This window comes from Xiphophorus couchianus, chromosome 7, assembly GCF_001444195.1.
Source record: "Xiphophorus couchianus chromosome 7, X_couchianus-1.0, whole genome shotgun sequence".
Lineage (NCBI taxonomy): Eukaryota > Metazoa > Chordata > Actinopteri > Cyprinodontiformes > Poeciliidae > Xiphophorus > Xiphophorus couchianus.
Window position 1 is genome coordinate 5,300,720 of NC_040234.1, and position 8,569 is coordinate 5,309,288.

Sequence of the window (8,569 nt, forward strand, 5' to 3'; positions counted from 1 at the left end):
AGGAAATAAAACAAAGTCCTGAAGGAAGCGGCATGCTAGCTGTGCTAACGCTACAAGCTAACGCTACAAGACCGATGTCTGAGAGCGCCTAAAAGGTCAGTGATGCTCAAAAATCTACAACAGTGCAGTAGCAGACCTTCTGTATGACATAAACTAACACTCTCTGTTTAAGTATTAACGTTAATCAGGTCAGCTACTAAATAGTGAGGCAAAAAATAAAAACGGCAAAAAAACAGGGTGCCCCTCTCTATTACTCTTGTGGTATCAAGAGTTTATTGAATTCTTTTTCTTAGTATCCAGATCTAAATTTTTGTCTTGTGACAACGTGAGAGCCTGCTGAACTCTGACCTGTTATAGAGCTAGCATGCGGCTATGGATGGTAAATACTCACCAAATGCAGTTACTGTGTGCAGATTGGTGACAGAAATCTCACTTTTTTAAAGTACGTAGTGCTTCTTTCAAATGGGAATATTTTTCAAGAACAATATTTGTGCTTATGGAGATATGTATGCCGTACTATGCTTTCACAGACACACAGTTACTGAAAAAAAATATGTTTTTTTAATCATGATTTTTAATCATTATCCCAATAACACCACAAAATATCGCAATAAAGTTCCATGTCCATATCGCCCCGCCCTAGCCGCTCACCATAGCAACAAGCCATAAAAAGAAAAACCCAAACAGACCCCATTTATAGCTGCATAGCTGCACACAAGTTTGTGCACCTCCACTTGTTCTATAACCCGTCTCTACTTGACAGATTGCCCTTACGTTTGCACACCACGTCGCCACACTGTTCTGTGAAGCAGGGACGCACAAACAGGAAGAGAGAGACACAAATGCTCCCCAACACACACACACACACACAAATGCTGTTGGAGGCATCTCTTGTGGGCAATCCTTCCAGAGGTGGAACACGGCCTAATGCTCCCACCGCATCTGAAAATGCCACCGCAATTAGCGACAGACATCCCCATTGAGCTGTGCGGCGTGGGGTCAATTAACGTTTTGTGAGTTGGCACGGCGGAATCCGCTGAAGACATGAAGAGGACGGATAATCGCATTACGAAAGCCAACAGGTCCGCCATTCGCCGCGCGGCGTATTGACACGCGGAACATATAATCGCTCCAGTCTGAGGCCTGAGAGGGAATTCTTGTGTCTGTGTTGCTCAGTAGCGGAGGCCGCTTTGCTTTGTGTCGAGAACCCGGCCGTGTTCTCGACAACAACCCAAAGGCCTCCACGTCCTCACACTCCACAGCCAACACAACACTCAAACTAAACGAAGCTAACCTCCGCCGCCATCAGAGCGGTGTCAAATTCTGCTGCACCGACTCCAGAGGTGATATTGGGCCGTCATGTCAAGCTCACGATGCAACACCGGCTGTTTGCCCGCAGACAACAGAGACGCTGTTTGTTGACGACGATGATGAGTGGTGTCTGTGTACCCGTCAGCTCTAGGGAACCATCGCCTTAACGTCGCTCATTCACAGAGACGGGGGACCGTCAGAGTCTCGGCCCGGATACCGACGCTGCTGTTTGGCAGCAGAAAGAGTTCATTCACGGGCTCAGAAGAACCGGTCCCCAGAATATTGAAGACAAGAAAGACGTGGTGGAACCCAAATATACACCCCAGAGTCATTTCAGAGAGCAGCGCTGCAACAGTGAGTGGCAGAATCTTTTGAAGCTAAATTAGCTTCAGTTCAATTCTTCTTGAAGCTTATTGCACCTTTCCGCCGCTTGTTTCTACAACGTTCCAACTGCTTTGTCTTCAAACTCTTTTAAGTTCAGGTTTGGTTTTTTTGGCAGTAAACAGAAAATGCATGTTTTCCAACTGTTTCAAGAAGCACATTAAGAAAACTTCCACACGTCATTTTTTTCTGCTGCAGCGTTACTGGCCAATGTTCACTATGGAGTATGAGGGTCGTTGTATGGCAAAGAAAAAACGATTATATAGCCACGATTTACGCCAATAAACTTAACATGTCTAATATTTAGGTTCATTTCACATATTTATGTCGTAAGCATGAGATTCTCACTTTCTAACAACCTGAAAATTGTCAAAAATACAATAAAATCAAGACTTAAACTCCATTTTAGTACCAAGTGGTGAGATAAATTTATAGTCAGCTAAAATCTCTGTAAACAATGTTTCAACACATGGACTCAGTGTTGCAAGACTAAAGCTATCATGGAATAAATCCTATTGAATTTAATGGAAGATTTTAAGTCAATATGCTCATTGCATCAAATATTCTCCCTGTCTTTCCAAACTAAAGCAACACTTGGAGTCTAACTAGCTTGATGTTAGCTGGTTAATTCGCTGGACTCTGTTGCTTAACACAGCTGAAATGAATAACTTCACTAACAGTGATTGGTTGACCTCCTTCAGTTTCCATGACACGACTTTCCAAATTTCTCCCGGTCTTCCTTGGGCTCAAGCATCCTGTGTGAACGTCGAAACAGGTTTGGGTGAGCGCAGAACAAGACCGTAACCGTTTTAAAAGATGACAAGTTGCCACAAGCACAAAGATACACAAGCCGAATCTGGCAGAATCTTCACAGGACAGGACTCTGGAGGTAAAGGTGGACTTGGATGGATCTCCAGTCTGTTACAGGGTCACCACAGAGGACACACACAGTCACACTAACTGGATCTTGGTTGGACCCCCCTGTTCAAAAACATAAACACGCATTCATGAGTGGAACATCCAAACTCTGGTTCTGGTTGGGCCTTGATGGTGTGAATAATTTAGTGTTAACAACCATCTTTAACATATCCATACCAAAATGCTACGTTAAAAATTAAGGGTGCATTGATCGATCTGCCCTGATTGCATTTTTTTCCTTGACTTTGGGTGATCGTTGATCGGCTGATACTTAAATGTAAAGCCGATTTTTTTGCATAGATCTAAAAATCAACCTTTCCTCATCTGCTCTCCAAGACCAGCCCACCAGGTCATGTCTGCATGTTTGCAGTTAACAATAGTCGCCCCACTGCAGCCAACTCGGTGACTTTCTTGCTAAATTTAGGGACATTTCAGACAAAAACAAATCTGCATCGAACGAAATCGGAATCGGGCTTTAAAAGATCAGCAATCAGCGATCGACCTGGAGACTGCAGTTGGTGCACCGCTATTAAAGACAGAAAATAAGGATATGTTATCAAAACCATTACATAACACAGCTTACAGTTGGGTCATTGCCCTGGATGTTGCACACTTCAGTTACCAACCGTGTCTTAAACCAGCCTGAAGAAACTGCAGACCTAACAGTCCCTTACTGTGTTAAAGGCCATTTCTTCTGCCGGTGTCTGAACCGGATTCTTTTGACCTTTAGTGGATTTTATAACAGAAAGAGACCCGGGCAGATGTTAGACTTTATGGACCGGTGGTGGTGAGGCAAGTTTTTACGTAAAACACGCTTTCATTTTCAGAAAACAATCCGTCCGCTTCGCCTCTACCGTAAAGAAAATGGCTTCTCACGTCAAACTACGTCACAAACCGAGCTCTGAAAGCCGTCCCCGTCCCGGTTCCTGTCAGATTAAAGTCACAGTTTGTTACACTCCCTAAAGCTGCCGCGCCCCGCTCCTCTCTGTGGTGCTGAGGACGTCGCCCTGGCGACGCGTTACCAGGAAGCCTGGTGTTTGTGAGCCGAGATGCTGAGCTGCTTAGACCTTAAACATTCTGCACTGAAGTTTAAAGCCGTACTTATGCTTTACTCGGCCAATTTGCCTCTTTATGCATCGCCTCTACGAGAACGCTGCACTTTTATTGCACCGTGTTGCTTTACTAACTACCATATTTAAGCATTTTACTCAAAAAACGTGACGGCAGACTGTTAAAGAGACGAATTTTTCTTTACTGCTCGATGCAAAACTTTCCCTATTTTTTAAAATACTTCTACATCTACAGGCATGAATGACGGCAGGTGAATAATACGAGCAGAAGCGTGACAAAGGCAGCTCTCTGTGCTGCTGAGGGGTCGTCAAGGTGACTGCACAGCAAGGGCATCCACAGCTGATCTCTCTCTCTCTCTCTCTCACACACACACACACACACCAAACACCTCCATCCCTGCTTGCTTTTCAGCTCCTACAGCAGCAAGAATTTGACAAAAGAAGCTTTGAGACTTGCAGCCCTGCAGGTCCAAAGTGGAGCAGCTGATGATCCAAACCATCCACATCTTTTAATTGTAATCAAAATTATTTTTTTTTATATATATATATGTACAAACATATTTTAGAAATGGTTGTTCTCTACTGTTTGGTCACTTTTATTTTCGCCTGTGCTCGTGACGTTTTTGCGCCGTTTTATGTCTAAAAAATGAGAAGTTTGCACTTTGGAGCAGAAATCAGTTTGCAATTCCTCAACTGTGAGCGCGTCATTGTTTGGCTCCCCTGCTGCGTGCAGGATAAAGACGGCGGCGTGCGGTCGCTGCTTCCGCGTTTGCATGACATTAAATAAGAAATAAGGTTTCTAATTTGTAACTGGAAGCAAATGAATAAATAAAAATAAAAAAATCTTCGATTCATCCTCACTTTAGGTTTTCTTGGTGCAGAATTAGGCTCTGCTGATGACTCTCCAGTAACAGCAGCGTGTCACCGAGCAGGAGAATAATAATAATAATAATAATAATAATAATAATAATAATAATAATAATAATAATAAAACACACATAAACAGGTGAAATCACAGCATAGAGAGAGAGAGGGAGAGAGAAACCCAGCTTCTTACCGGGTCTGATTCCGACAGGAGCTCCGGAACAAGCGGCACGTCAACGCGGTTTAATCCGTGAACGGTGCTGGTGGAGCCGGACGCCGATCCTCCGTGTGCTTCCGTCCTTCCCAGTGAGGGACACACCGAGCCGCCGCCGCTGCTGCTGCTGCTGCTGCTGATGGTGATGGTGATGCTGCCGCCGCCTCCGGTGCAGGACCGGGAACCCGAAGGCGCGTCACCGACAGGCGTGCACGACGGTCCGGGGGGTCCGGTTGTCAGTGAGCCGGTACCGACCCGTAGAAGCCGGGACCGACTGTCAGCTGGGTTACATGGCGACATAACGCAGCTAATGACTAATTAGACTAGAGACAAAGTACATACACCTTAAATCATTTCACATTTTAAAACTATGTCGTGTTATTGGGACGATATGTAGAAAAACCAAGGCAAATAACTACATAATGATGACGTAGAAGGAAATTCGCGTTTTTTCCCCTCGTGATTTGTGTGCAAATTTAATCACTCCGGTACCACTAATTAAAATCTATCAGCTGAAACAATGAATCGGATTAATTAACTGATTATTGAAATAATTGTCAGCTAATTTAGCAGTTGAGACAAAACTGTACACAAAATGTACATGTTTTGTATTAAAAATCAAAACCCTCTTTGTCTATCAATATGTTCGACCCAGAACTCCTCAAGTGTCATTTCAGCTTCACCGGGTCCAAATTCTGTAAAATACTCATATTAGGCACCTTTTGCTGTCAAGGTTTTAATTGGGTAATTGAAGTATCGTCAACAGATTAGTCCTACTCTGTACTGATGCTAATTGTAGCAGAAAAAACGTATTAATATATTTATTTAGCTGAGAATGCATCGTTTGCTAGGCTATTGCATTTTACGGAATACAATGTTTATTTGCTTACTACCAAAATATTGAATTGTTTGTTTGCATTTTTTTCTTTTTACATAATTTTAATACTGTATGAAATAAGATTAAGTGGTTAAAAGAAAAAATCTGCAGAGTGTGTCTTTTTTTCAAATCCAATTACTCGATTAATCGTCAGAATAAATCGATAACTAAAATAATCGTTAGCTGGAGCTCTAATAAAATCAGTCAGCTATCTTAAGTGGTCACCTAATTGTTAAATTGTGTAAACTAGGGGTTTCTTAAAAGTGTGGTGCAGTTTGCTACAAGCCACATAGAGGACATACTGTAGGTATCCTGGTCAAAGGAAACCAAAATTGAACCTTCGGGTTCAAAATGGATGTCAGAAAGAGTGCAAGCTCATTCCAATGGGTTTGGGTTGGATTTACAGGATTCTGGTTTAGGCTTCGGCCACTCAGGAATGTTGTTGTTTTTTTTTCTTCTAAAATGGCCAGTGGCCAGTTAAAAATAAATTAACAACACTCATCCACGTGGACCCAGAACTGCTTACATCTATGCAGGAACACAGGGAATGGTCCAAATACTTTTTTTTAACTCAAATGTCACTAATAACACTTTTTGTCTTTATGTTCCCTGCTTTCATTTCTCCTCTGTTGGTTTCTTCTGTGGTGCTGTTTAAATGTCCTGATCTCCTCAGGTCTCTTCTGATTTTATTCCTAAATCCTGTCTTTCACCATTCACAAAGTGCAAAGATTGCTTCTGGAGAAGTCGGTTCAAGTGGACGAGGCCATCTCGTTGTTGTGCGGCTAACGTTCAGTCTACGGTCATGTGAAAGTGTGACATGAACTTGTGTTGGACAAAACCGGCTTCAGCCGAAGAGCCCGGATCCTCTTAAACTTCGGACTGTCGTGGTTGGCGTGGCGATTCAACGTCACCGAAGTGGTCAAAACGTCATCAGCTTAACAGACAATGATTAAATAGCTAATCGTTAAAAGAAAATGTCTTAATGTAATAGTAAGAGCCAAAGCACACCAGAAAGTCTAAACTTTACTTTGAGTTGTCATGACATGACCTTCAACAAGTTGTTCATGCAACTGAAGTTTCTTTCATGGTAATTTAAAAAAAAAATAAAACTCAGATTAACCCTGGTTTGCTCCTGTTGCTAAGAGCAACTAGGAAACTAAAACTCTGAACACATACAGCTCTACAGGAAACAGAAATTAGGAAGCCCTGTTTCGGTCCTGCAGGAGGTTTAGACAGAATAAGTCAGATGAACACATTCTCCTTCTGTTGTAAGTGGCAGGTGCTGATGGAGTTGATCAACTCTACAGCAGAGAGCGATGGAGATGGCGCTTAATTCCTGATCAGCAGAGCGCTGTGACCTTCACAGGAAAGATGGGAGGAAGTTTCCGTCCCAGAGGGAGCTGCGGTTCAGGGCAGCACACCAGAAGGACTTCCTGTTGCGGCACCACAAACTTCCTCTGGGACTAAACCCTGACTAGTAATGCATGGAGCATAGCATCCAGCTAACGGTTAGCTTTGACCCAGATTGCGTATCGTGTTAGAGCAATAGTTGATAGCATGAAAAGCGTGAAAGTTTAAAAGCACACCACCAACCTGGAGATTTTCAAATCTGAAACGGGTATTTGGTGACCTCTGCTGGTTGTTTGGAGAAAGTACAACTTCCTGTTGACTTTCTGAACCTGGTTTCCTGCGGAAGGCTGCTTGAACGTAACACTGAAGAGCTAAAAGTACAAACTGATCATCTCTAGAAGCCATGTGTCTATGTCCTTCCTAGAATAATCCTGGTATAGATGTACATCTGCACTACAAGCTTCTAGTTTCGGTATTACCCGAGTTTTCCAGAGACGTTTGTAGGCAAGAACAAATTAGAGATCAATAAAAGAAATAAAGTATTTAAGTATATTTAAGATAATCTGTAATCCATTCTTCTATGTGAAAATAGTGGATAACAGAAAAGATAACGTCTCAATGAAATGCAGACCAGAGAAACTTGAATAGGTCCCAATGGCACGCCCTTGAATCCTATGGCTGATGAGTGGGTGTCTGACCTGTGGTGACCCCTGGCATTATAACTCTTTCAGGTGAGGTGGAAGTGGCCAGACATCAGGTGCTGACTGGGAAAAACCAGGGTCCAATGTTCCCAGTCTAATCAGAACATCATGTAACATCTTGGACTGGTCACATTTCCCCCACATAGCAGACGGGCCTTCGGTTCTGGTTTCACTTTGATCAAAGTTGGGTTTATTACACTTTGGGGGCTTATGTTTTACGTCATACACCACCTGGACATAGACTCCTTCATGAGCACCCACACCACGCATGACTTACTGATGGTCACATTATATGTTGGAGAGTAAATTTGCACTAATTTATTTAAACAGACCAAACCCTGAAGATGGTGTGTCTCATCTTTTTGGGATGATCTCACAAACCAGGATTGACACGAATTTACAACATGTAAATTAAAAATGTTTCTCAAAACAAAACCATGCTTAGAGTTTACCAAAGAATATGCGGAAGAAGCAGGTATGATGTATTCTGGCCATTGGCAGAAGTGACCAAGCCCAGATCTACCATCCTGAGAATTGTACATACCGCCTCCCTCCAGTCCCTGAAACAAATGGCTCATCTGGCACTTTCAGCTCATTTGATTCACTGATTGGTCTGTAGAAGCAGGGATGCATCTGAAAGTCGCAGTTCAGTAGATCGCAAAGACTGGACTTGGGAACCCTTCGATCAAGGCAAATGTCACACTATAATGAGGAAACAATTTCCACAGAGAGGCACGGCAGTAGCAGCGTCATCACATGGGTTATTGTACCCATAGTGCAATCCTGTGGATTGTGCTGAATGCTACAAAATCTTGAAGGAAAACCTCTGGTCAGATTTAAAACTGAGAAGTTGAAATTCCTTCTTGGTTTCTACTCAGTAATG

At 42.9% G+C, this 8,569-nt stretch overlaps 1 protein-coding gene across 3 annotated transcripts in view; it reads right to left on the reverse strand.

Annotated features, from left to right (window-relative positions):
* enox1 (ecto-NOX disulfide-thiol exchanger 1) overlaps positions 1 to 5,513 on the reverse strand; it is a 100,791-nt gene extending 95,278 nt beyond the window's left edge. Inside the window, exon 1 of one of the 3 annotated variants that reach the window (XM_028022292.1) lies at positions 4,738 to 5,513. The gene's annotated coding sequence lies outside the window, so the exon portion shown is untranslated. The remainder of the gene's footprint in view (positions 1 to 4,737) is intronic. The other 2 variants (XM_028022291.1, XM_028022290.1) reach the window with 2 other exon arrangements.
* Positions 5,514 to 8,569: the final 3,056 nt, after the last annotated feature.